The 26245-nt window shown below is 39.0% G+C and overlaps 1 protein-coding gene across 1 annotated transcript in view; it reads right to left on the bottom strand.

Annotated features, from left to right (window-relative positions):
* FucT6 (alpha-(1,6)-fucosyltransferase 8) overlaps window positions 1-26245 on the bottom strand; it is a 373788-nt gene that overhangs the window by 3888 nt on the left and 343655 nt on the right. The gene's annotated exons all lie outside the window — the stretch shown is intronic.

Below are 26245 nucleotides of genomic sequence, written 5' to 3'. Positions count from 1 at the left end.
TGTACGCTGCCTTCATGGACTTGGAGAAAGCTTATGACAGAATAGATAGGAAAGGTATGTGGAAGGTATTAAGAATATATGGAGTGGAGGGGAAATTGTTGAGTGCTGTGAAGAGTATGTACGAGGGAGCTAGGGCTACGGTGCGAGTGGATGGTGAGCTGAGTGAGTTCTTTGATCTCAATGTGGGACTGAAACAGGGGTGTGTAATGTCTCCATGGCTGTTTAATATATATATGGATGGGGTCGTAAAGGAGGTACAAGGTAGGGCAGTGGATGTGGGGGTGGCCCTAATGAATGAGGGTGAGATTTGGAAGCTTCCGGTGTTGCTGTTTGCTGATGATACAGTATTGTTGAGTGAAGATGAATGGGAGTTGCAAGGTTTGGTGAATGAATTTGGGACAGTGTGTAGGAGGAGGAAGCTGAAAGTTAATGTAAACAAAAGTAAAGTCATGGTGTTTGAGAGGAATGAAGTCACAGAGTGTGCAGTGAGGTTGGATGGTGAGGATATGGAGAATGTGAGTGCATTCAAGTACTTGGGTAGTGTGATGAGTAAGGATGGAACTTTGGGGGATGAAGTACGTGAAAGGGTACAGCAGGGAAGGAAGGTTGTTGGCACACTGAAAGCAGTGATGAGAAATAGGGAGGTGAGTATGGAAGTTAAGAAGTCACTGCATGATGGTATTGTGATCCCTACCCTGACATATGGAAGCGAGGCGTGGACCTTGCAAGAGGGGAACAAGTCAAGAGTGAGAGCAGTGGAAATGAGTTACTTGAGAGGAGCATGTGGAGTGACATGGAGGGACAGGTTGACGAATGAAGAAGTGAAGGAACGTTGTGGGGTAGATGTGGATGTGGTTGAAAAGATTAGGAGAAATACACTGAGGTGGTTTGGACATGTGGAGAGGATGGAGAATGAAAGACTGACTAAGAGGGTGTATGTAGGTGAGGTGGAGGGAGGGAGAGGGAGGGGTAGACCGAGGATGAGGTGGAGGGATGGAGTTGAGGTATATGACGGAGGGGGGGGTGAGTTGGGGGGAGGGGAGTCAAATGGTGGGTGACAGAGTGACTTGGAGGCGTTTTGTCTGCGGCCACCCTTTGCGGGATTAGGGCGTCGGGCTATAGATAGATAGATAGATAGATAGTTTCAGAGTTTAGTTTGAAGGAAAACATTAAAACACAGTAACAAACACACCTTGTAAGATCTGTTGCTAAAGTCATTAGAAACTGTCACTGAGAAAGTGGAAGTAACCTGATGCATCAAGCTGGCAGGTCTGCATGATTTCAGTGGAGATACGATCCCAAAAATAATGTTTGAAAGATCTATTGTTATTAGACTCGGACTTAATTCCTTAAATCCAGGGACCTTTATTTCACTCTTGCTATTACTAGATAATTTTATTCAACTTAGGAAAGCCCTCTTGCACTCAAGGAGTTAAAGAAAGATAGATTTAACTCCTCCAGTGTGAAAACTTTCTCCTGCTTGGACTTACAGTGCTTGGACACAGCAACAACAGAATATGAGAGAAATCACAGCATTCAAAAGGCTAATGGATGGCAGAAATCCAGGCACTTCACCTAGATGGACCAAGGAACTTTAGTTATACCCCTGTGCGCTGGAAGTTTAATGGGTCACTGTTTTGCATAGTTGGTGTTCTTACCTAATTGTTCTTACCTAACTGTATCTTTACAGGAATGATTCAAGCTCGTTCTGTCCTGCGTAAAAAAACATTTTTATTATATATATCCTTAAATTTATTAATTGTTTTGCCCCACTATATCATTCAGTAGTGCATTCCACTGACCAACTGCCCTATTAGGGAAACTGAATTTCCTTACATCTTCATCACCTCTCATTTTATGTTATTTATCTTTTTTTTTTTCAGTATCCCCTTGCTGATGCTTTTCCACAGGTTATATACTCATTTATGTCTATTATCTCTTTCCCTGAGATGCATTTATATAGCAAAATCATATCTCCTTTTTTCCTTTTCTCCTGTAGTGTTGGAAGGTTCAATGTTTCTAGTCTTACTTCGTAACTTAGATCCCTTAAGCTTGGTACCCATCTTGTAGCAGCCCTTTGTATGTTTTCAATCTTATCTGTGTGTTAGTTAAGGATTTCACATGACTGATGTATACTCCAGGGTTGGTCTGATGAATGATGTTATTATCTTTCTCAGGATGTCTCAATTTATGTATGTGAATGTTATTCTCATATTATCAAGAAGTATATACATATTCCGAGCCTCCTCACTGATGTGGTCAGCCGGAGATACTCTGTTATTGATTACTGATAATCACTCCTAAGTTCTTCTCCTTTTCTGATATGTGTAGCATTAATCTTCCCAACATATAATCCCAGTCTGGTCTTTCTTCACTTTTACCAAACTTAATTACATGACACTTGTCCACACTGAATTTCATTTGCTATTTGTTGCTCCACTCATGAAGGTTATTTAATTCTTCTTGTAGCTCTCAGCAAGAATCTGTGTTAGTAATTCTCCTTTACATATTTGCATCATCAGCAATCATATTTAGTTCGTTTCCATGTTATGTCATTTATATATAGTAATCCCCCCAATATCCGATGTAATAGAGCCAAAGGCACGTCCAGAAAGTGGTCCTGTCCGGATATTGGGCCCCAGCGTCCTGGACTTGTACTTATGGACCCTAACATAGAAAAACACCTATACAACTCCGTCTGGACATGCATTGCACCTATTTAAGACCCAAATCACACCAATAAGGGACATAAAAGACTGAAATAAATGCAAAAGAACCATAAAATGAGGTTTTAGAGGTGAGTTTATACAATATTAAACATTCTGGGTACTTACAACAAGTCCCTGGCTCCTGGGCTGGTAATTATGGACCCTAACCTAGCCTAACTCAGAAAAGCACCTCCCTACTCCACATGCATAGCACCTTAGACACTATTCACACCAATAAGGGACATAAAAGAGTGAAATGAGGTGTCAGAGGTAAGTATGGAAAATACAGTACAATATGAAACATTCTGGGCACTTACAGCAAGTCCCTGGCCATCTCGATGAATAACCCGCCTCCTCTCAGACTCTGATAGTAAGAAGGAGTTCCTGAAGCACTTGCAGTACACTGTTCATGAAGTCTTGCACTGAACTTAGTCATTTGCACTCAGAATTCCATTCTCTTAACACTGCGCACTCTTGTCTTACTTGCGTTCCATTGTACGTTAATGAAATAAGTGTTGCACTCTGCACTTAAAGTCTTTCCACTCATAAAACCATTTTCTAAACATAACACACTCTAGTTAATTTATGTTACATTGAAAGTCAATTAAATCTTTGTCTTTTCACTCAGAATTCTAATTCCTTAACACTATGCACTGTTTTTTTTCACTGCACAACACTGTAAATTCCCGTGTGGTCTAGTGGAGAAGTTCTAGGCATCTAATCACTGTCAGAGTCTGAGAGTAGCTCTTGCAGGTGACCTAGGGGTGCGTCGCTGGGTCATGGTGATGGCGTACCCACTGCAGACAGCTCTGAAGAGAGGCGCAGAGTCACGTCGAGTGGTGACTCCATCATGCCTGATGTGCTGGGCTGTGGCTTGAAGCATGAGGGCCTGTCGTGGGGAGGCAATGGAGTGGAGCCAGGGCTGGGCACAGCGGGGGTCACGGGCCTGAAAAAGCTGTCAATGGTTGATTGACACAAGGAACGACAATTTTGACGATTAATGATGTGCTGCCTGAAAGCGCGCACTTCCTCCACAAGTCCCTGGCTGGAGTAGTGTCACGCTGAGAGGAGTCCGCATCATCGTCGCCGTCCTCGTCGGACTCTTCAAGCTGGGTACTGACACCTGCAACTGAAGATGCAATCTCGATATCAGATATGGTCTGATACTCAAGATCGCCCTTGTCGTCATCCAACCACTCACGCACTTCATTCACATCAACATCGTCCCCATGCGCACGTAGACGTGCATGGAAGTCATCCACGTCAAAACCTAGGAAATCGCGCCAACTTCAAATTGTGGGCGGGAAAAAGTCGGATTTTTTTCGAAATTTTTGCTGTTTTCGGCTCATTTTGGGAATATTGGATCTCGGGATGAAAATGTCCGGTAACTGGGGATGTCCGGAAATTGGGGGTCCGGATATTACGGGGATTACCGTATATTAAAAGTGCAACTGGCGCCAGCACTCAGCCCTGTGGAACCCTGCTGGTCACTTCACACCATGATGAGTAATTTCCCCTTAGTACAGTTCTTATTTCCCTTATTCAGATAAAATCCTACATCCAACAGGCTAGATTGCCTTGGACTCCTCCTTGATGGTATAGTTTCCAAAAAAATCTTTGGTGCAGTACTCTGTCAAATGCTTTCTTGAAATCAAGATGGATTGTCCACCCATCCTTCTCTTTTCTGTAATGTTTCTGTTACTCTATCGTAGCAGCTCAACAGATTAGTAACACAATATTTTCATTTTCTGAAAACAAACAGTCTTTCTGTTATCATACTGTGTTCTTCTAGATGATTTACCCAAACTTTTCTTATCCACTTTTCTAATACCTTGCTTACAACACTGGTTAGTGGTACTGGTCGGTAGTTGAGTGGATTCTGTCTATTTTGCTTTTTTCCAAATATCAGGTAGTTTACCTTGTCTCAAGGATTTCTTGAAAATTAAAGATAATGGTTTACTTAACTCCTTTGCACATTCATGTAGCACCCAACATGAAATTTCATCAAGACCATTTGCTTTTTCTTTGTCAATTTACTTAACTCCTCCTTTATTTCTTTCTCTGATATTTGTATATCTGGTAATATGTGTGGGCATGCATATTCCATATCATCCCTCTCAAAATTATTTTTTTCTGTAAAAACTGATTGGAAATTCTTATTCATTGCTTCACAAATATCCTTCTCTTGTGTATGGGTGATCCCCTCATCCGTAATGGATCATATTTTATCTTTTACTTTGGTTTTGCTTCTGATGTAGCTGTAAAATAGCTTTGGTTGATCACTACTTTTGTTTATGACATCCTCCTAAAACTGTTTTTGGGCTTCCCTCCATATTCTTGTATAATCGTTTCTTGCTTGTTTATAGTTGTTATATGCCCTTTCACTATTGTGTCTTCTATATCTATTCCGCAACAAACCTCTTTTTTCTTTTGATTTTTTACATTCTGTATCAAACCATTTCTTTATTTTCTTTTCTGCTTCTTTATGCTGTGGGATGTACTTCTGGTCTCCTATTTCATAAAGTTCACAGAATTTTTATTTATGTACCATTTAAATCTTGTCATCTAAGCTCCTTTTCCCAATCAATTTTTAAAAAGTACTTCTTTAGGTCATGGTAGCTTCCCTTTTTATAATTATGCTCTTTTTGTAACTTTCATTGCTGTTAACTATATCATATGCAATCCTGAAGTTGCAATTTAGTACTGCATGGTCGCTTTTGCTGACTAGAGGGTGATACATTAAACTGTCAATATCATTTTCTTGCCTAGTAAATAAAAGATCTAGCACTGAGGGTACATCGAGTCCTCTTTTCTGGTGATTTACCTTACAGCTTTTGCTGACTAAAGGGTGATACATTAAACTGTCAATATCATTTTCTTGCCTAGTAAATAAAAGATCTAGCACTGAGGGTACATCGAGTCCTCTTTTCTGGTGATTTACCTTACATGTTGCTTTAGAAAAAAATCCTGCACGAGAACCAGGAGCTTTTGGTCCCAACAGCTTTCTTGGCTTATTATATCCAGAGTATTCCAATTTATATTTGTATTAAAATCTCCAGTTAGTATAATTCTTTCCAATTTCTCTTCCATTCCATGTAGTAATGCTCTTAAACTCTGAATCATTATCTCTGCCAGATCCTCATATTCCCCTCTTCCCCATGTGTTTGATCTGGGTGGCATGTATAAATCTGCTACAATTACTTTCCCTTCAGATGTACTGATCTCTATTGCAATCAGTACTACTTGCGATGGTGTATCTAGTTCTATTTCTTTGACTTTTAGGTTTTTCTTTGTTAATATTATAATTCCTCTTCCTTGTTTTAAGTTCCTATCTCTTCTCCATATATTGTATTCCTCTAAGTTTAGGATGCCATTTGATATCCTTGGTGTTAATTTTGTTTCAGTTAGGCATATTATATGTGGTTCATTTTCTCTTATATAATCATTCATCTCTAATAACTTAGATACCATTCCATCTGCACTTGTGTACATCAACTTAATCATCTTATTTACATACTTGTCATGACTTAGTTCTCCTATCTTCCTCCTTTCTATTCCCTCCTGTTTATGTACTACTTTCGAACCTGCAATCCAATTACTTTGTAAAAAAAATGTATTCTTCTCCTCCTCCTCTGATCTTCCTTCATTCTTTGTTTTTGCTTCCTCCCTCTTCTCTTTTAGTGATTCCAGTTTCTCTTGTGTTAGGCATCTTTTTATCCATACATTTTTGAATTCCTCTTTTTCCATGAGCTTGTTTGCATTTTTTAGTGTCTCCTCCACAGTGTTCACATTCTGAAAGGTTACCTTTAGGGGCCTTGACTTGTTTCTCTCATATTTCCCTCATCTTTTGTGTTCCTCTATGTCTTTATTACAGATTTCCTCTGATACTTCCTTCAATATGCTATATTTGCCATCTCCTTTTTGTCTCTCGAGATCTTGTTTTTTATTTCTTCCTCTTCTATACCAGTGATTACTATACATTTGTTGATATCTGCTGAATCTCTGACCAATTTAGGATTGTTTTGGATTATTCTTTTCACTTCCTTTTTAATGCCTTTTTCTTCCACCCTTGTTTTTAAGTCTTTCTTTACTTTCACCCAGACATGGGGTAATAGTAATATATAATAGTAATAGTAATAGACTATTACAGTGTTTTCAAAGTAATAGTAATATTAATAGTAACAGATCACAAGTTCCTGGCTGTAATAGTAATTGTAATAGTGATATAAGGCAAAGTAATAAATAATTATATATTACTTTCCCATTGCATACACTTCTTTAATACAGTTTTCCATAATCAATAAAAACAGCCTTCTCACCTTGGTTACCTGTTGGCTGCTCTCCAAGCTGCAGGTACACCACAGGAGACCGTGCAGAATGGAGAGTGGTCAACAAGCCATCAGGTGATCTAGACACACTTGTGCATTCAGTGGAACAGCCTCCCAACTTTAATGAAAATAAAAACCATTTTCAGTTTAATACCGTTATTGTAAATAATATATTAATAGTAATAGTAATACTAATAGATGCCCAAGTAATAGTAATAGCAATAGAAACCCAGTAACAGACCCCATGTCTGCTTTCATCATTTCAGCTTAAGTGGTTTCCATATCATTTTTGTAGCTTTGCACTGCTTCATTCACCTGTGTTATCTTCTCCTCAATATCACTGCTCTGATTTATCAGACTGCTTACTTGCCTACTTGTCTCTGTATCATTTTTTAACTCTTCCTTAAAACTCTCGTGGTTGACTATTGTACTTGCCATTTCACTAATTTTCCTCTAAGTGAACCCACTTCTACTGTCAGCTCATCTATTGTTGCGTCTTTCTTGTTGATCTCCTTTCCTAATTTTTCTACTTCTTCCTTCTGCAAGTGCAACCGTTTCTTAATTTCATCCATTTCATTCTGAAAAGCCATCTCTAATCTGTTTACTCCTTCTACCAGTTTATTGTATGTCTCCATTTCAACCAGTTCTTGGTAGAAATCATCATCCTGCTTTCTACCTTTATCCCTTTTCTTTTTCAAATCTGTGTGTGTGTGTGTGTTCTTACCTAATTGTATCTTTACACGAATGAGTCAAGCTCGTACTGTCCCGTGTATTAAACCATTTTTATCATACACATCACTGAATTTATGAATGGTTTTGGCACACACTACTTCATTCAGTACCGCATTCCACTGATCAATTGCCCTATTTGGGAAAAGGAATTTCTTTACGTCTTTATCACCTCTCTTTTTATGGAGTTTTTCGCAATGTCCTCTTGCTGATGCTTCCCCATATGATATATATTCATTTTTGTCTATTTTCTCTTTCCCTGAGATGCACTTATATAGCATAATCATGTCTCTCCTTCTCTTTCTCTCCCGCAGCATTGGTAGATTCAATCTTTCCAGTCTTTCTCCATAGCTTATATCCCTTAAGCTTGGTACCCATCTTGTGGCTGCCCTTTGTACTTTTTCAATCTTATCTTTGTGTTTTTTGAGATGAGGATTCCAGTCTACTGATGCATAATCCAGGGTTGGTCTGATGAATGATGTTATTAGCTTCCTCAGCATATCTCCCTTTATATATGTGAATGCTATTCTCATATTAGCAAGCAATGTTTGCATGTTACGTACCTTCTCACTGATGTGATCATCGGGAGATAGTCTGTTATTGATAATTACTCCTATGTCCTTCTCCCTTTCTGATATGTGTAGGGTTGATCTTCATAACTTATAATCCCAATCTGGTCTTTTCTCACTTTTACCAAACTTAATTACATGACACATATCCACATTAAATTCCATTTGCCATTTATTGCTCCACTCATGAAGCTTGTTCAGTTCCTCTTGCAGCTCTTTGCAAGAATCTATGTTAGTGATTTTCCTTTGAATTTTTGCATCACCACAAAAAGATAGTTTCCATTTCCAATGTTACTGTCTATGTCATTTATATATACTAAAAATATAATTGGTGCCAGCACTGAGCCCTGTGGCACTCCGCTGGTCACTTCCCTCCATGACGAGTAATTTCCCCTTAATATTGTTCTCATTTCCCTTTTACTGAGAAAATCTTGCATCCAACAGTAAAGATTGCCTTGGATACCTCCTTGATGGTACAGTTTCCACAGAAGTCTTTGGTGTGGTACTCTGTCAAATGCTTTCTTAAAATCTATAGATACTGTCCACCCATCCTTCTCATTTCTGTAATGTCTCTCTAACTCTAACATAGTAGCTTAACAGATTGGTAACACATGATTTTCCCTTCCTAAAACCAAACCGTCCCTCTGATATCATACCGTGTTCCTCTAGATGTTTTAACCAAACTTCCTTTATCAGCTTTTCTAGTATCTTACTTAAAACACTGGTTAGTGATACTACTCGGCAGTTGAGTGGATCCTGTCCATTCCCTTTCTTGAATAGGCGAACAATGTTTGCCTTCTTCCAAATGTCAGCTAGTTTACCTTGACCTAAAGATTACTTAAATATTAAATACAATGGTCTGCTTAGTTCTTCTGCACATTCATGTAGCACCCAACCTGAAATTCCGTCAGGACCAGTTACTTTTCCTTTGTCCACTTTATGTAACTCTTCTTGTACTTCTTTTTCTGATATTTGTATATCTATACACAGTTTTTTTTATCGAGGCGAAGATGTACTTGACAGATTGGGGATTATTGGCTGAATACAACATTTCTTCATAATCTAGCATTGTTATCTGACAACATATATCTGAGGGGGAAATTTGGGCTAGTGAATATTTTTTGGACATGTTGCATTCAGCAAATCATAATCAACCCATGAAGTGAATCTTCACCTCAATAAAAAAAAAATGGAGTATAGTATTATGTGTGAACATGCATATTCCATATCATCTCTCTCAAAGTTTCTTTCTTTTGTAAAAACTGATTGAAAGTTTTTATTTAGTGCTTCACAAATATCTTTTTCTTGTATACAGATGATCCCCTTATCCGTAATGGGCTGTATTTTATCTTTAACTTTGGTTTGGCTTTGGATGTAGCTGTAAAAAAGCTTAGGTTGATCACTACTTTTATTTACATTGTCCTCCTCAAACTGTCTCTGAGCATCCCTCCTTATCTTTGTATAATCATTTCTTGCCTGTTTATAGTTGTTATATGCCCTCTCACTACTGTGTCTTCTGTATCTATTCCACAGCAGTCTCTTTTTTTCTTTTGCTTTCTTACACTCCCTATTAAACCATTTCCTTATTTTCATTTCTGTTGCTTTGTGCTGTGGGATATAATTTTGGACTCCTGTTTCATAAAGATCACAGAATATTCTATATGTAATATTTAAAGCTTGTCCTCTAAATTCCTTTTCCCAATTTATTTCTATGAAATACTTCTTCAGGTCATGATAACTGCCCTTCTTGTACTTTAGACTCTTTTTGTAACTCTGCTGGTAATGTCATATGCAATCCAGAAGGCACAATTTAATACTTCATGGTTGCTTTAGCTGAATGGGGGGTGATATATTATATTGTCAATTTCATTTTTTTGCCTGGTAAATATGAGATCTAGTACAGATGGATCATCAAGCCCTCTTTTTCTGGTGTTTTCCTTTACATGTTGTGTTAGGAAGAACTCCTGCAAAAGATCCAATAGCTTTTGATCCCAACTGCTTTCATGGCTTTTTACATCTAAAGTATTCCAATTTATATTTGAACTGAAGTCTCCAGTAAACACAATTCTTTCAGATTTCTCTTCCATACTATGTCATAGTGTTCTTAAACTCTGACGGGTATTTTCTGCCACGTCTTCATATTCGCCTCTTTCCCAGGAGTTTGTTTTAGGTGGCATGTATAAATATGCCACAATTAAGTTCCCTTCATGTGTGTTAATTTCCAACGCAATCAGTTCTACTTGTGAGAGTATATCTAGTTTGATTTTTTTGACTTGCAGATTTTTTTTTGTTAAGATTATAGTTCCTCCTCCCTTTCTTAAATTTCTGTATCTTCTCCATATATTGTATGTATTCCTCTAATTTTAGGGTATCGTTTGATATCTTTGGGGTTCATTTTGTTTCAGTTAGGCGGATAATGTGTGGTTCCTTTTCTCGGACATAGTCTTCTATCTCTAATAATCTAGATACCATTCCATCTACATTTGAGTACATCAACCTAACCATCTTGTTTACATACTTGCCATGACTTGAGTATACTACCTTCCTCCTTTCTGTTCCCTGTTGGTTATGTACCACTTTCTTACCTGCAGTCCAATTATTTTGTAAAAAAATGTACTCTTCTCTTCTTCTGATCTTCCTTCATTCTTTGTTTTTGCCTCCTCCCTTTTCTTTTAGTATTCCAAATTCCTCTTGAGTTTGGCATCATTTTATCCATACTTTTTTAAATTCCACTTTTTCCATGAGTTTGTTTGCATTTTTTAGTATTGCCTCCACAGTGTTCACACTCTGGAAGGTTACTTTCAGTGGCCTTGACTTATTTCTCTCATACCTCCTTAGCCTTTTTGTTCTTCTGTGTCTTTATTACAGATTTCCTCTGATACTTCCTTCAATATGCTCAATATATCTGCCATCTCATTTTTCTCCATTGAGATCTTGTTTTTTATTTCTTCCTCCTCTATATCGGTGATAACTATAGATTTATTGATATCTGCTGAATCTTTGACCAATTTTGGGTTGTTTTGGATTATTTTTTCCACTTCCTTTCTAATGCTTTTTTCTTCGACTCGTGTTTCTAAGTCTTTCCTAACTTTCACTATTCCAGCATATGTAGTTTCAACATCATCTTTATAACTTTGCATCACTTCATTCACCTGGGTTATCTTCTCTTCAATGTCATTAATTTGGTCTATTAGACTACTTGCTTGCTTAACTGTCTCTGCATCATTTTTTAATTTCTCCATAATACTCTCATGGTTGACAACCATACTTGCCATTTCACTGATCTTCCTTTTAAGTGAACCTACCTCATCTGTCTGCTCATCTATTGTTGTGTCTTTCCTGTTAATTCCTTTCCTGATTTTTCATTTTCCTCCTTCTTCATGCACAGCTGCTTCTTGATTCCACCCATTTTACCCTGAAATACCCTTTCCAATCTGTTCAGCCTTTCTACTAGTTTGCTGAATGTTTCCATTTCGACCACTTCCTGGTAGAAATCATCCTGTTTTCTAACCCTTTCCCCCTTTCCAGCTCCTTTCATATTCACTTCACTTAATATGGCAGTCCTTTTGTATTAATAATAAGCAAGAAAAGTTTTAACTTACAATTGTGCATCTTACTCGCCTATGGTGCCATAGCTGAACAGCTGAGACTTAATCAACACATTCCTGCACTAACCAGTTATGTTCTGTTATTTGGGCAACATTTTGCTTATACCGTAATCCCTGTACTATCCGGATGCCCACTTTCTGGACTCCACACTTTCCGGACTCCCCACTTACCGGACATTGGGGGCCTGGACCTTCGGAACCCAAGAATGACCAAAAAAAAGAAAAAAAATCCCCCCAAAATAACTGATTTTTTTCACCCCCGTAATTTCAAATTGCTGCACAGTGCCGAACCGGTCAGCTGTGTTTACACATGTCCCCTTCATCCCTTCCTTCCTCCCCAGAGTCCTCCCTCACCATCAGTTACTGCCTAACTGCCATCACAAGTAGATGCTTATTGCAATTGATGCCGCATGTGCTAGTTTTTGTGAATAAACAGTGAATAAACTGCAATACCTCACCACTAGACCACATGGGAATTTACAGTGTCGTGCAGCGTTAAGAAATTATAATTTAGAGTGCAAAGGATTAACTGTGGAGTGCAAAATGGCACTTGAAACTGGTGGTTGAAACTGGTGTGGTGCAATTAAGAACAGAATGTGCAGTGTTAAACAATTGTAACTCACAGTGCAAAGAATTACTCTAAGTGCAGCACAACACAGGATTACTGTACGTGCTTCAAAAGCATTTTCACCACTCCCAAAACCTTAGAGAAGGTGGCCACAGATGTGCTGTAAGTACCCTGTACACTGCTAAATATTTTCCATAACCATTTCTAATTCCTCATTCTCTGGTTCCTTTTCATTTATTTCATGTTTTATGTCCATTATTGGTGTGAATAGGGTCTCAAATATGTTTAAATAGGTGCTATGTATGTCCAGTAGGGAGATATTTAGGTGGCTTTCAAAGTTGGGCTGGGTAAGAATCCATAAGTACCAGTCCAGCAGGCAGGGGCCTACTTACCGGACAGGACCACTTTTCAGACATGCCTTTGGGTCTATTACATCGGATAGTGGGGGGATTACTATGCTTCCTCTAATATTTTATAATACCATTTAGACAAACCCTGTACAGAGCTTCACTCCTATAAAGATACTATTTAGGTATAGCCAGTTGTGTCCAAGAGTGGTCAGCTTGGAGGGAGGTGATACAATGTGTTGAATCTGACACCTACTCTGTGTGTGTGTGTGTGTGTGTGTGTGTGTGTGTGTGTGTGTGTGTATTTACCTATTTGTAGTATACAGGAATTGAGCAATGCTCGTGTTGTCCTGTCTCCATGTCCACATTTATCAAGTCTACCTTTACACACATGAATGTTTTTCTCATGCACCACCTCTTTGTCTAAGTCGTTCCAAATATTTAAGAATATACCTAATTGTGATATACATGGAATGTACTATGCTCGTGGGTTTCCGTCACTGTTTCTCAATAAGTCGAATTTAACTTTAAACTCGTTTAAGTTTTTCAACTGGACGATCTCTTTGTCCAGGCTATTCCATAAGTCTATACTTCTGTAAGGAAAGCTATATTTCTTGATATCCTTCAAGCGGCTTGACTTTTTCAATTTCATTCCATGTCCTCTTGTTGCTCTCTTATTCCATACAAACAGAACTTCTTTGTCAATTTTATCTACTCCCACCATGGTCCTGAACACCGCAATCATGTCTCCCCTCTTTCTCCTTTCCTCTAAGGAAGGCAAATCCAGTTTTTCCAGCCTCTCTCTGTATGACAGGTCTGTCAGACTGGGGACCATCTTGGTTGCTGTTCTTTGTATTCTCTCAATCTTGTTTATATCTTTCTTTTTGTGTGGGGACCACACTACCGCTGCATATTCTAACCTGGGGCGGATCATGGCCACTATCAATTTTTTCATCATTTCCTCATCCATATAATGAAATGCTACTCTTATGTTAGTCAAGAGCTTATAAGTCTCTCCAACTATCTTGTTAATGTGCTTTTCTGGTGACAAACTATCTTGGACCAGCACTCCCAAATCTTTCTCTTCTCTCCTTTTTGTGATTAATTCATTACCCAAAAAATAATTCAGTGATGGTCTCCTGGTACTTTTACCCATTTCCAATATTTTACATTTCTTTACATTAAATTTCATTTCCCACGTCCGGCTCCAATTGTGTATCCTATCCAAATCCTCCTGCAGTATTTTACAATCCTCCTCAACCTCTATCTTCCTCAAGATCTTTACATCATCAGCAAACAGACTTGCATAACTGTTCACTCCATCTACCATATCATTTACGTAAATCAGGAACATTACTGGCGCCAACACTGAGCCTTGAGGGACTCCACTTGTTACTTCCCTCCATCCAGACATCTTTTCCTTTATTACTGTCCTCATTTGTCTGTCTCTCAAAAAGTCTCTCATCCATTCCAGAAGTTTCCCTTTAGTCCTCCTATATATTCTAGTTTCCACATTAGTCTCTTATGAGGTACCTTGTCAAAGGCCTTCTCTAAGTCTAAGTACACACAATCCACCCAACCATCTCTCTCCTGTACCACATCAATCGCTCTTGAGTAAAAGCTCAACAAGTTTGAAACACATGACCTTCCACTTCTGAATCCAAACTGACATTCAGCCAAAATATTCATCTCTTCCAGATATTTTATCCATCTGTCTTTCAGGATTCTCTCACACAATTTTGCGACCATGCTGGTTAGAGACACTGGTCTATAATTCAGGGGTTCTTCCCTGTTTCCTCCCTTGTAAATTGGTACCACATTTGCCCTCTTCCATTCTTTTGGCACTTTCCCCTCTTCCAGTGAGCATACAATTAAGCTGTGAATTTTATCCGCCAGTTGTTCTCTGCATTCCTTCAGTACCCAATTAGAAATTCCATCAGGTCCTGGGGCTTTCCTTACATCTTGAGTTTCCAGTAATTTATACACTTCCTGCACCTCCACTTTTATATCTTTCATCACCGGAACATTTCTAATCACTCCCTCCCCTTCCACAAGCTCCTTTTCTTTAGTGAAAACTGACTGGAAACGTTTGTTCATTATTTCTGCTTGCATTGCCGCATCCTTAAAGACCTCTCCATTTACTTTCAGCTTGGTGATTCCTTCCTTTTGTTTCAGTTTACCATTAACAAATCTATAAAACAATTTGGGTTCATCCTTGTATTTGTCAATCATACCTTTTTCAAAATTCCTTTCTTCTTCCCTACGTATTCTTGTGTATTCGTTTCTTGTTCTTTTATATTCTTCCTTTGTTCTGTCGTTACCTCTCTTTCTCCAATTGTTCCACGCCTTATCTCTCTCTTTTTTGGCTATCAAACACCTTCTATTAAACCACTCCTTTTTCCTGTTTTCTTTCCCTCTTACTCTTGGTACAAATTTTTCCACTCCCAAATTATAGAGGTCTAGAAAGATATCCCACTTCCTCTGTATCTCTCTTGTTTCTCTGAATTTTCTCCAATCCGCATTTTCAAAAAAGTTTCTCAAGCCTGTAAAATTTGCTTTGCTAAAGTTGTATCTTCCCTGTCTATGAAGCTCGTCTCTTGGCTCGACGTTTCCTATTAACATCTGGAACTCAATGACCACGTGATCACTTTTTCCCAAAGGACAGAGATATTCCAATGATTCTATTACATCGGGTTCTTTGGTGAACAGTAAATCTAACCTTGCTGGTGTGTCCTCACCTCGAAACCGTGTCTCTTCTTTGACCCATTGCGTCATCACATTATTCATTATTATATTTAATAACATAGTGCCCCACAAATCCTCGCAGCCTCCCGAGTACCATTCCTCCCAGTTCACCTCTTTACAATTAAAGTCACCCACCAAAATTATATTACTGCTTTTCTCAATTATTTTTTGCAAGCAGCTAACCATATCTGACAACATCTCATGGTAATCGTCATCCTTCCATGCTCTCGTCTTTGGGGGAACATACACTACCGCCATATCTCTCTTAACATTCTCTCCAGTTTCTAATTTCATATATATCACTTCAGCCCTGCCTTCTCCCATTTCCACAGTATCTACATTTATGTTGTTCTTCACTGCTATCATCACTCCTCCTCCCTTTTTTTCTTTTCTGTCTTTTCTCCACAGTTTGCATTTGCCATCTCCCAAATGAACATCAATATCTTCTCTTAATTTGGTCTCTACAAAGCACATGACATCAGGTTCATGTTCTCTCAAGAAATCATTAATTTCGATCCTTGTCGATATGAAACCATCAACATTAGTATATATCACCTTCAAATTATTTTTGACATTATTAGTACCCTCTTCTCTCCTACTCTCTGTCCGTACCACTTCCTCAACTTCTGATCTTTCACAACCATCCCCCCTAGTTTCCTTCACTTCTATTTTCTTAACTACCATTTCCTTACTTTCATATCCAATACTCTCCAAAAAAAAGTATTACGTTCTTCCTCTGTCCTCTTATCATTTTTTTCCTTTACTTCTTCCTTTAATGATTTTAAAACTTCTCTTTCTTCTTCATTCAGATCTTTTCTTATTATAATATTTTCCATCCCCGCCTCTTTGCTTAATTTCCAGGTCACTTTAAGTATCTCATTTATTACACTTTCTGATGTAAACTTGACTCTCATTGGTCTTGTTTCCCCTTTCTTATAAGGCCCTATCCTCCTTACTTCCTCAATTTCTTTTACCCACTTATCTCCTTCGGGGTCAATCTTGCCTAATATTCCTCTCAACTTGTTCGTGTCTCTCTCGAGTCTTGCGAACCTAACCTTTTCTTCCTCTTCCTTGTTTCCAAATACTACCACACATCTATTCCTTTCTACAGTTTCTCTCACTATTTTCTCTTTTTTCTTCAGTATTTTCATTACATTTTCTTCCATTTCTTTCTTGTTCATTTCCCTTTCTCCTGGATGATCTCTCTTAAGCTGACCACTTCTTTCTGTTCTTCTTCTACGTGTGCCCACTTTGCCTTATGTTCTTCTAATACATTACTCACCTTCTCCGTTTTATTAGTACTCTCTTCAAGTTTCCTCCTCAGTTCAACATTTTCCCTCTTCAAATTCCTAATCTCTTCATTGGCTGTTTCGTTGGACTGGATTAGACTCTGTATGGTGGTTTCCGTATTTCCTGATACATCCTTTATCACTAGATTCTCCACTTTTTTTTCAAGTTCACTAATCCTCATAATTAATGTTTTCACCAGGTCCATGACATTAGTATTAGCATCAAAACCTTGAAATTCCATTCCCTCATTGTTTACATTTTCGGCCATGTTCAATGTAAAGTACCTAAACAGCTGTTACCGAATAAGCCACAAACATTCATATATATTATTGCCAACAAATCTTTACATTTTTGGTAGTCTACTAACTTTCATTATTTTAAATTTAAAGAAAGACCCTAGGAGACAGGACAGACAAAATTCCTGAAACTACTCAAGGTTAGGAGCGATGCCTTGGACGTCCGCTCTCTCCGGCTGTTCGTGTGTGTGTGTGTGTGTGTGTGTGTGTGTGTGTGTGTGTGTGTGTGTGTGTGTGTGTGTGTGTGTGTGTATTTACCTAATTGTGATATACAGGAAATGAGCTATGCTCGTGGGGTCCCGTCTCTGTTTCTCAATAAGTCAAATTTAGCTTTAAACTCGTTTAAGTTTTTAGACTGGATGATCTCTTTGTCCAGGTTATTCCACAGGTCTATACATCTATAAGGAAAACAATATTTCTTGATATCCTTCAAGCAACTTGGCTTCCTCAGTTTCATCCCGTGTCCTCTTGTTACTCTCTTATCCCATACAAACAGATCTTCTTTGTCAATTTTATCTACTCCCATCATGGTCCTGAACACTGCAATCATGTCGCCTCTCCTTCTCCTTTCTTCTAAGGAGGGCAAATCCAGCTTTTCCAGCCTCTCTCTGTATGACAGATCTGTCAGACTGGGGACAATCTTGGTTGCTGTTCTTTGTATTCTCTCAATCTTGTTTATATCTTTCTTTTTGTGTGGGGACCACACTACTGCTGCATATTCCAACCTGGGGCGAATCAAGGCCACTATCAATTTTTTCATCTCCTCATCCATATAATGAAAAGCTACTCTTATATTAGTCAGGAGTTTATACGTCTCTCTAACTGTCTTGTTAATGTGTTTTTCAGGTGGCAAACTGTCCTGGACCAACACACCCAAATCTTTCTCTTCTCTCGCTTTTGTGATTGGTTCAATACCCATCAAATAATTCAATGATGGCCTCTTGGTACTTTTACCCATTTCCAATATCTTACATTTCTTTGCATTGAATTTCATTTCCCACGTCTGGCTCCATTCATGTATCCTATCCAGATCCACCTGCAGCATTTTGCAATCCTCCTCAACCTCTACCTTCCTCATGATCTTTGCATCATCAGCAAAAAGACTTGCATAACTGTTCACTCCAGCTACCATATCATTTACGTAAATCAGGAACATTACTGGCACCAACACCGAGCCCTATGGGACTCCACTTGTTACTTCCCTCCATCCAGACATCTTATCCTTTATTACTGTCCTCATTTGTCTGTCTCTCAAAAAGTCTCTCATCCATTCTAGGAGGTTCCCCTTCAGTCCTCCAATATGCTCCAGTTTCCACATTAATCTCTTATGGGGTACCTTGTCAAAGGTCTTCTCCAAATCTAAATACACACAATCCACCCAACCTTCTCTTTCCTGAAGCATGTCAATCGCTCTTGAGTAAAAACTCAACAAGTTGGAAACACATGACCTTCCACTTCTAAATCCAAACTGACTATCAGCCAAAATATTCATCTCTTCCAAATATTTTATCCATCTATCTTTCAGAATTCTTTCACACAATTTTGCGACCATGCTGGTTAGAGACACTGGTCTATAATTCAGGGATTCTTCCTTGTTTCCTCCCTTATAAATTGGTACCACATTTGCCATCTTCCATTCTTGAGGCACTTTCCCCTCTTCCAGAGAACACACAATTAAACGGTGAATCTTATCTGCCAGTTGTTCTCTGCATTCCTTCAGTACCCAATTAGAGATTCCATCTGGTCCTGGGGCTTTCCTTACATCTTGAGTTTCTAGTAGTTTATGCACTTCCTGTACTTCCACTTTTATATCTTTCATCACTACATTTCTAGTCACTGCCTCCACTTCCACAAACTCCTTTTCATTAGTGAAAACTGACTGGAAACATTTGTTCATTATCTCTGCTTGCATTGCCGCATCCTTATAGACCTCTCCTTCTACTTTCAGTTTGGTGATTCCTTCCTTTTGTTTCAGTTTGCCATTAACAAATCTATAAAACAGTTTGGGTTCATCTTTACATTTGTCTATTATACCTTTTTCAAAATTTCTTTCTTCTTCTCTGCGTATTCTTGTGTATTCATTTCTAGTTCTTTTATATTCTTCCTTTGTTCTGTTGTTACCTCTCTTTCTCCAATTGTTCCACGCCGTGTCTCTCTCTCCTTTTGCTATCATCTACCTATCTATCTATCTATAGCCCGACGCCCTAATCCCGCAAAGGGTGGCCGCAGACAAAACGCCTCCAAGTCACTCTGTCACCCACCATTTGACTCCCCTCCCCCCAACTCACCCCCCCTCCCTCATATACCTCTCAACTCCATCCCTCCACCTCATCCTCGGTCTACCCCTCCCTCTCCCTCCCTCCACCTCACCTACATACACCCTCTTAGTCAGTCTTTCACTCTCCATTCTCTCCACATGTCCAAACCACCTCAGTGTATTTCTCCTAATCTTTTCAACCACATCCACATCTACCCCACAACATTCCTTCACTTCATCATTCGTCAACCTGTCCCTCCACGTCACTCCACATGCTCCTCTCAAGTAACTCATTTCCACTGCTCTCACTCTTGACTTGTTCCCCTCTTGCAAGGTCCACGCCTCGCTTCCATACGTCAGGGTAGGGATCACAATACCATCATGCAGTGACTTCTTAATTTCCATACTCACCTCCCTATTTCTCATCACTGCTTTCAGTGTACCAACAACCTTTCTTCCCTGCTGTACCCTTTCACGTACTTCATCCCCCAAAGTTCCATCCTTACTCATCACACTACCCAAGTACTTGAATGCACTCACATTCTCCATATCCTCACCATCCAACCTCACTGCACACTCTGTGACTTCATTCCTCTTAAACACCATAACTTTACTTTTGTTTTGTTTTGCTATCATACACCTTTTATTAAACCACTCTTTCTTCCTGTTTTCTTTCCCCTTTATTCTTGGCACAAATTTTTCCACTTCCGAATTATACAGGTCTAGAAAAGTATCCCACTTCCCCTGTATCTCTGTTGTTTCTCTGAATTTTCTCCAATCTGCATTTTCAAAAAATTTTCTCAATCCTGTAAAATTTGCTTTCCCAAAGTTGTACCTTCCCTGTCGATAAAGCTCGTCTCTTGGCTCCACGTTCCCTGTTATCATCTGGAACTCAATGACCAAATGATCACTTTTTCCAACAGGACACAGATATTTCAAGGATTCTGTTACATCGGGTTCTTTGGTAAACAGTAAGTCTAGTCTTGCTGGTGTGTCCTTTCCTCGAAACCTTGTCTCTTCTTTGACCCATTGCGCCATCACATTGTTCATTGCTATATTTAATAATATAGTGCCCCACGAATCCTCGCCGCTTCCTGAGTCCCATTCCTCCCAATTCACCTCTTTACAATTGAAGTCACCCATTAAAATTATATTGTTGCTTTTCTCATTCAGTTTCTGTAAATAACATGCCATGTCTGACAGCAATTCCTGGTATTCATCATCACTCCATGCTCTTGTTTCAGGGGGAACATACACTACTGCCAAATCTCGCTTATTATTCTCTCCAGTTTCTAATTTCATATTTATCACTTCAGCCCTGCCTTCTCCAATTTCAACGGTATCTACATTTATGTTGTTCTTCACTGCTGTCATCACTCCTCCTCCTGTTTTTTATTTTCTGTCTCTTCTCCACAGTTTGTATTTACCATCTCCCATATGAACATCAATATCTTCTCTTAACTTGGTCTCTACAAAGCACATAACGTCAGGTTCATGTATCCTCAAAAGATCGTTGATTTCTAACCGTGCCGATATTAAACCATCAACATTAGTATATGCCACCTTCCAATGATTTTTGGTGTTTTCTATACCCCCTTTTCTCCTTCTCTCCACCGGTACCACTTCCATAACTTCTGATCCATGACTCTCCAATAAAACACTGTCTTCTCCTTTGCTTCCTTTACTAAGTCATTTATTTTAGCTCCTTCTTCCTCATTTGCATCTCTCCTTATCCAAACATTTTTAAACCCTTCCTTGTCCGATAGTTTCCATGTTCTACTGATAATTTCGTTAACTGTTGCTTGGGACTTAAATCTTACCATCAATGGCCTTGCCCCTCCTTCCTCGTACTTTCCCAACCTAAACACCTCTTCAATCTCTTCTTGAGCTTCGTTGTTTTCCTCCATGACTATTGATATTATTTCTTTAACTTTACTCAGTTCTTCTCTTTCTCTGTCTGATCTTATTGTTGTACGTTTTTCTTTAACTCCTGAAATTATTATACATTTCTTCTTATTTGCTACATCTCTAACTAAAGATTCTCTACTTCTCAGCACCCTAACGACTTCCCTCTCCACTTTTTCCTTGCTTTGTTGGTCTATAATCTCTCTCAAATTTACATTTCCCTCTTCCTGAATTTTCTTCCACCCCTTATGTTGCTCCTTGATTTCTTTAATGTGCTCTTCCTGTATTCTTGATTTGGATTCATACTCATCTAGTTTGCTTTTCATCATGTCCCTTTCCTCTTCCAACCTCTTATTCTCCCTCTTAAGCTGTTTTATTTCATTCGAGGCTGATTCATTGTTCACTTTTAATTCAGTAACTTCCCTTTCTTGTTCATCACTACGTGTACAGATTTTTTCCAGTGTACTCCTTAAACTTTTGATCTCATTTTCCTGCTCTATGGTCCGTTCCTGTAACTCTTTAATTACTGCCCATACCTTTTTTATCTCCTGGTCATTCCTCTCCGCTGTTTTCTCTACACCTGCTATTCTTGTCTGGTTCAACTTAATACTTCCTTTTCCCACATCCTCTTCACAAAAGCCCTCAAATTCTTTCTCACTGATCGTAAACAATGCACCGTCCGTTTCCTCCATGATTCAACCATATGGAGACAGTTTTTAATTTATCTTGTCTCTTTTATGACCGAGACCGCGGTTTTTTATTTATTACTGTCCGACGGGACCACCACTCTCGCACTCATTGACACAGTCACAATTAGGCTCAGCTTCCTTTCATCGGTGATTCAGCGATTATTTCCCCACGATCCTGGAAGAGGTCCGTCTCTGTCGGCGACCCGTGTGTGTATTTACCTATTTATATTTACCTATTTGTAGTATACAGGAATTGAGCAATGTTCGTGTTGTCCTGTCTCCATATCCACATTTATCAAGTCTACCTTTACACACATGAATGTTTTTCTCATGCACCACCTCTTTGTCTAAGATATCTAGTTGTGATATATATGGAATGTACAGTACAATCCCAGCTATCCGGTATCCAGACAAATGGCATACTCGGAATAACGGGAAAATTCAAGGGCTGGTAAAAACGTCCGTAAGTTATAACTGTGCGCCATTTTGAATGGACCGCCAAACCGCCGTTTTATCGTGTCACGCGAGGCTGGGTGAAGTCGGACTAAGCGAGGTGAAGACATTTCTGGCTAATGTAAATCCCTAGTAAATCCTTTTATCCAGCCCTCCTCCTCCTCTTTCCCCTACTTGAATTCAGTCATCCTCCACACCCTCCACAATTTCCACAAATCACCAGTCTGCTTTTTACCACCAGACAGTAAACAAGCTCTCTTGCTGTTGTGTTGCTCTAATGGACGGTAATTTCAACATTCCAAAATGCCTAAAGAGCAAACTAAACGTAAACGTGTCGTGCCTACCTTGAAACAGAACCTGGACATATGCAATAGACTTGAAAAAGGCAAACATTATAAAACAATGATGACCGAATATAATGTAGGAAATCCAACGATTTTATATAAAGACCCAGCATCCAAGCTCAATGAATTTTTCATGAAAAGCGAGACAAGTAAGTCCATTGAAAAAAGGCATACTCTTCATCGTTCAAGTGGTTTTGCTTAGAAAGATCTAGGGGAGCACCTATTTCTGGTCCTCTTATCGAAGAAAAAGCAAAAGAGTTTCACAATAAAATGAATACAGAAGTCGAATGTGATTTCAGTGTTGGATGGTTAAATTGTTTCAAAGACAGGCATGGAATTTGTAAGCCAGACATCTCGGGAGAGAGCAAATCAGCAAACGCCGGTGTTTTTCTTCCTAACGAACCGACTCTAATTTGCACCACATAAATTCATCTTAGAACGCATGTGTGCTGGCAGAGATGAAAAAAAAAAAAAAAAAAAAAAAAAAAAAAAAAAATTTATAGGAATGAAGGTTTACTTTGTTGGAAGAAAAAAAAAATATATGCTTGCACTTCATAAGTACTGTACATCATGTATTTTATTTAGTGCAAAACAGCTGATTGGCGGCAGGTGAAGGGTGGAATGATGGAGGTCAGTCGGGGCCGGGACCGTAAGCAAAGCTTTGTGTGGGGGGCACAGGTGTGATAATTCTACAGTGCAGTCTTAACATCAGTTCACCAATACATGTTCAAGATTTTATTTCCTTATTTTTCCACTTTTATGAGTACAGTACATACAACGAATACTTTGGTAGTTAACAGAATGGTGCAAAACAGTGGCGGAATGGTGGCGGTCAGTTGGGGCCGGGATCGTAAACAAAGCTGATGTGGGGGCACAGGTGTCGTGATAATTTACCAATAAATATTCAGGATTTTATTTCTTTAGTTTTCCACATGAGTACAGTACATACAAGAAATTATTCAGTAGTTAACAGAATGGACTTGTGCATTTTGCAGTACTGGTACTGCAAGGCATTGCATGCACGTCCATTATGACCATGGTGTGTGTTTACAAGGCAATTTTTCAGGTGGAATCTCTTGGTGTGCCCCCTGATGTGAGTGGTGAGTACCTGAATTGTATTTACTGCTGTGATAATGATCGCCTTTGCATAGATTTGAATATCAGAACTACGGGAAAAATCTGTAACCGGGAAGGTGAATTCCCCAAGCCGCCCGGTTAACTGGGATTGTACTGTACTATGCTCGTGGGTTTCCGTTGCTGTTTCTAAATAAGTCGAATTTAGCTTTAAACTCGTTTAAGTTTTTAGACTGGACGATCTCTTTGTCCAGGCTATTCCATAAGTCTATACTTCTGTAAGGAAAACTATATTTCTTGATATCTTTCAAGCAGCTTGGTTTCTTCAGTTTCATTCCGTGTCCTCTTGTTGCTCTCTTATCCCATAAAAACAGACTTTCTTTGTCAATTTTATCTACTCCCACCATGGTCCTGAACACTGCAATCATGTCTCCTCTCTTTCTCCTTTCTTCTAAGGAAGGCAAATCCAGTTTTTCCAGCCTCTCTCTGTATGACAGGTCTGCCAGACTGGGGACCATCTTGGTTGCTGTTCTTTGTATTCTCTCAATCTTGTTTACATCTTTCTTTTTGTGTGCACACCACACTACCGCTGCATATTCTAACCTGGGGCGAATCATGGCCACTATCAATTTTTTCATCATCTCCTCATCCATATAATGAAAGGCTACTCTTATGTTAGTCAAGTGTTTATAAGTCTCTCCAACTATCTTGTTAATGTGCTTTTCTGGTGACAAACTATCTTGGACCAGCACTCCCAAACCTTTCTCTTCTCTTGCTTTTGTAACTGGTTCATTACCCAACAAATAATTCAATGATGGCCTCTTGGTAATTTTACCCACTTCCAATATTTTACATTTCTTTGCATTAAATTTCATTTCCCATATCCGGCTCCAATTGTGTATCCTATCCAGATCCTCCTGCAGCATTTTACAATCCTTCTCAACCTCTACCTCCCTCAAGATCTTTGCATCATCAGCAAATAGACTTGCATAACTGTTCACTCCATCTACCATATCATTCATTCATCATCCATTGCCAGATGCCATGTATCCCAAACGGGGTGGCCAAGGGCTTAGAGTTAATTGTTTTACAGGGAGGGGCACTAATCCTCCACCAACCCCACTTGACACGTAAGGAGAAAATCATTTACATAAATCAGGAACATTACTGGCACCAACACCGAGCCCTATGGGACTTGACTTGTTACTTTCCTCCATCCAGACATCCTATCCTTTATTACTGTCCTTATTTGTCTGTCTCTTAAAAAGCCTCTCATCCATTACAGGAGGTTCCCCTTCAGTCCTCCTATATGCTCCAGTTTCCACATTAGTCTCTTATGAGGTAACTTGTTGAAGGCCTTCTCCAAATCTAAATACACACAACCCACCCAACCATCTCTCTCCTGTAGCACATCAATCGCTCTTGAGTAAAAACTCAACAAGTTGGAAACACATGACCTTCCACTTCTAAATCCAAACTGACATTCAGCCAAAATATTCATCTCTTCCAGATATTTTATCCCTCAATCTTTCATAATTTTTTTGCACAATTTTGCGACCATGCTGGTTAGGGACACTGGTCTATAATTCAGGGGTTCATCCCTGTTTCCTCCCTTATAAATTAATACCACATTTGCCCTCTTCCATTGTTGTGGCACTTTCCCCTCTTCCAGAGAACACACAATTAAACTGTGAATCTTATCCACCAGTTGTTTTCGGCATTCCTTCAGTACCCAATTAGAGATTCCATCGGGTCCAGGGGCTTTCCTTACATCTTGAGTTTCCAGTAATTTATACACTTCCTGTACTTCCACTTTTATAACTTTTATCACTACATTTCTAGTCACTCCCGCCCCTTCCACAAACTCCTTGTCATTTGTGAAAACTGATTGGAAACATTTGTTCATTATCTCTGCTTGCATTGCTGCATTTTTATTGAGCTGTCCTTCTACTTTCAGTTTGGTGATTCCTTCCTTTTGTTTCAATTTGCCATTGACAAATCTATAAAACAGTTTGGGTTCATCCTTACATTTGTCTATTATACCTTTTTCAAAATTCCTTTCTTCCTGTCTACGTATTCTTGTGTATTCATTTCTAGTTCTTTTATATCCCTCCTTTGTTCTCTTGTTACCTCTCTTTCTCCAATTGTTCCACGCCATGTCTCTCTCTTTTCTTGCTATCATACACCTTCTATTAAACCACTCCTTTTTCCTGTTTTCTTTCCCCCTTACTCTTGGCACAAATTTTTCCACTCCTGAATTATAGAAGCCTAGAAAAATATCCCACTTCTTCTCTATCTCTCTTGATTCTCTGAATTTTCTCCAATCTGCATTTTT

This window comes from Coenobita brevimanus, chromosome 110, assembly GCF_032717465.1.
Source record: "Coenobita brevimanus isolate Jiangsu-jjx chromosome 110, ASM3271746v2, whole genome shotgun sequence".
In the NCBI taxonomy this organism is placed as follows: Eukaryota; Metazoa; Arthropoda; class Malacostraca; order Decapoda; family Coenobitidae; genus Coenobita; species Coenobita brevimanus.
This window is presented reverse-complemented; position numbering and strand designations above follow the sequence as displayed.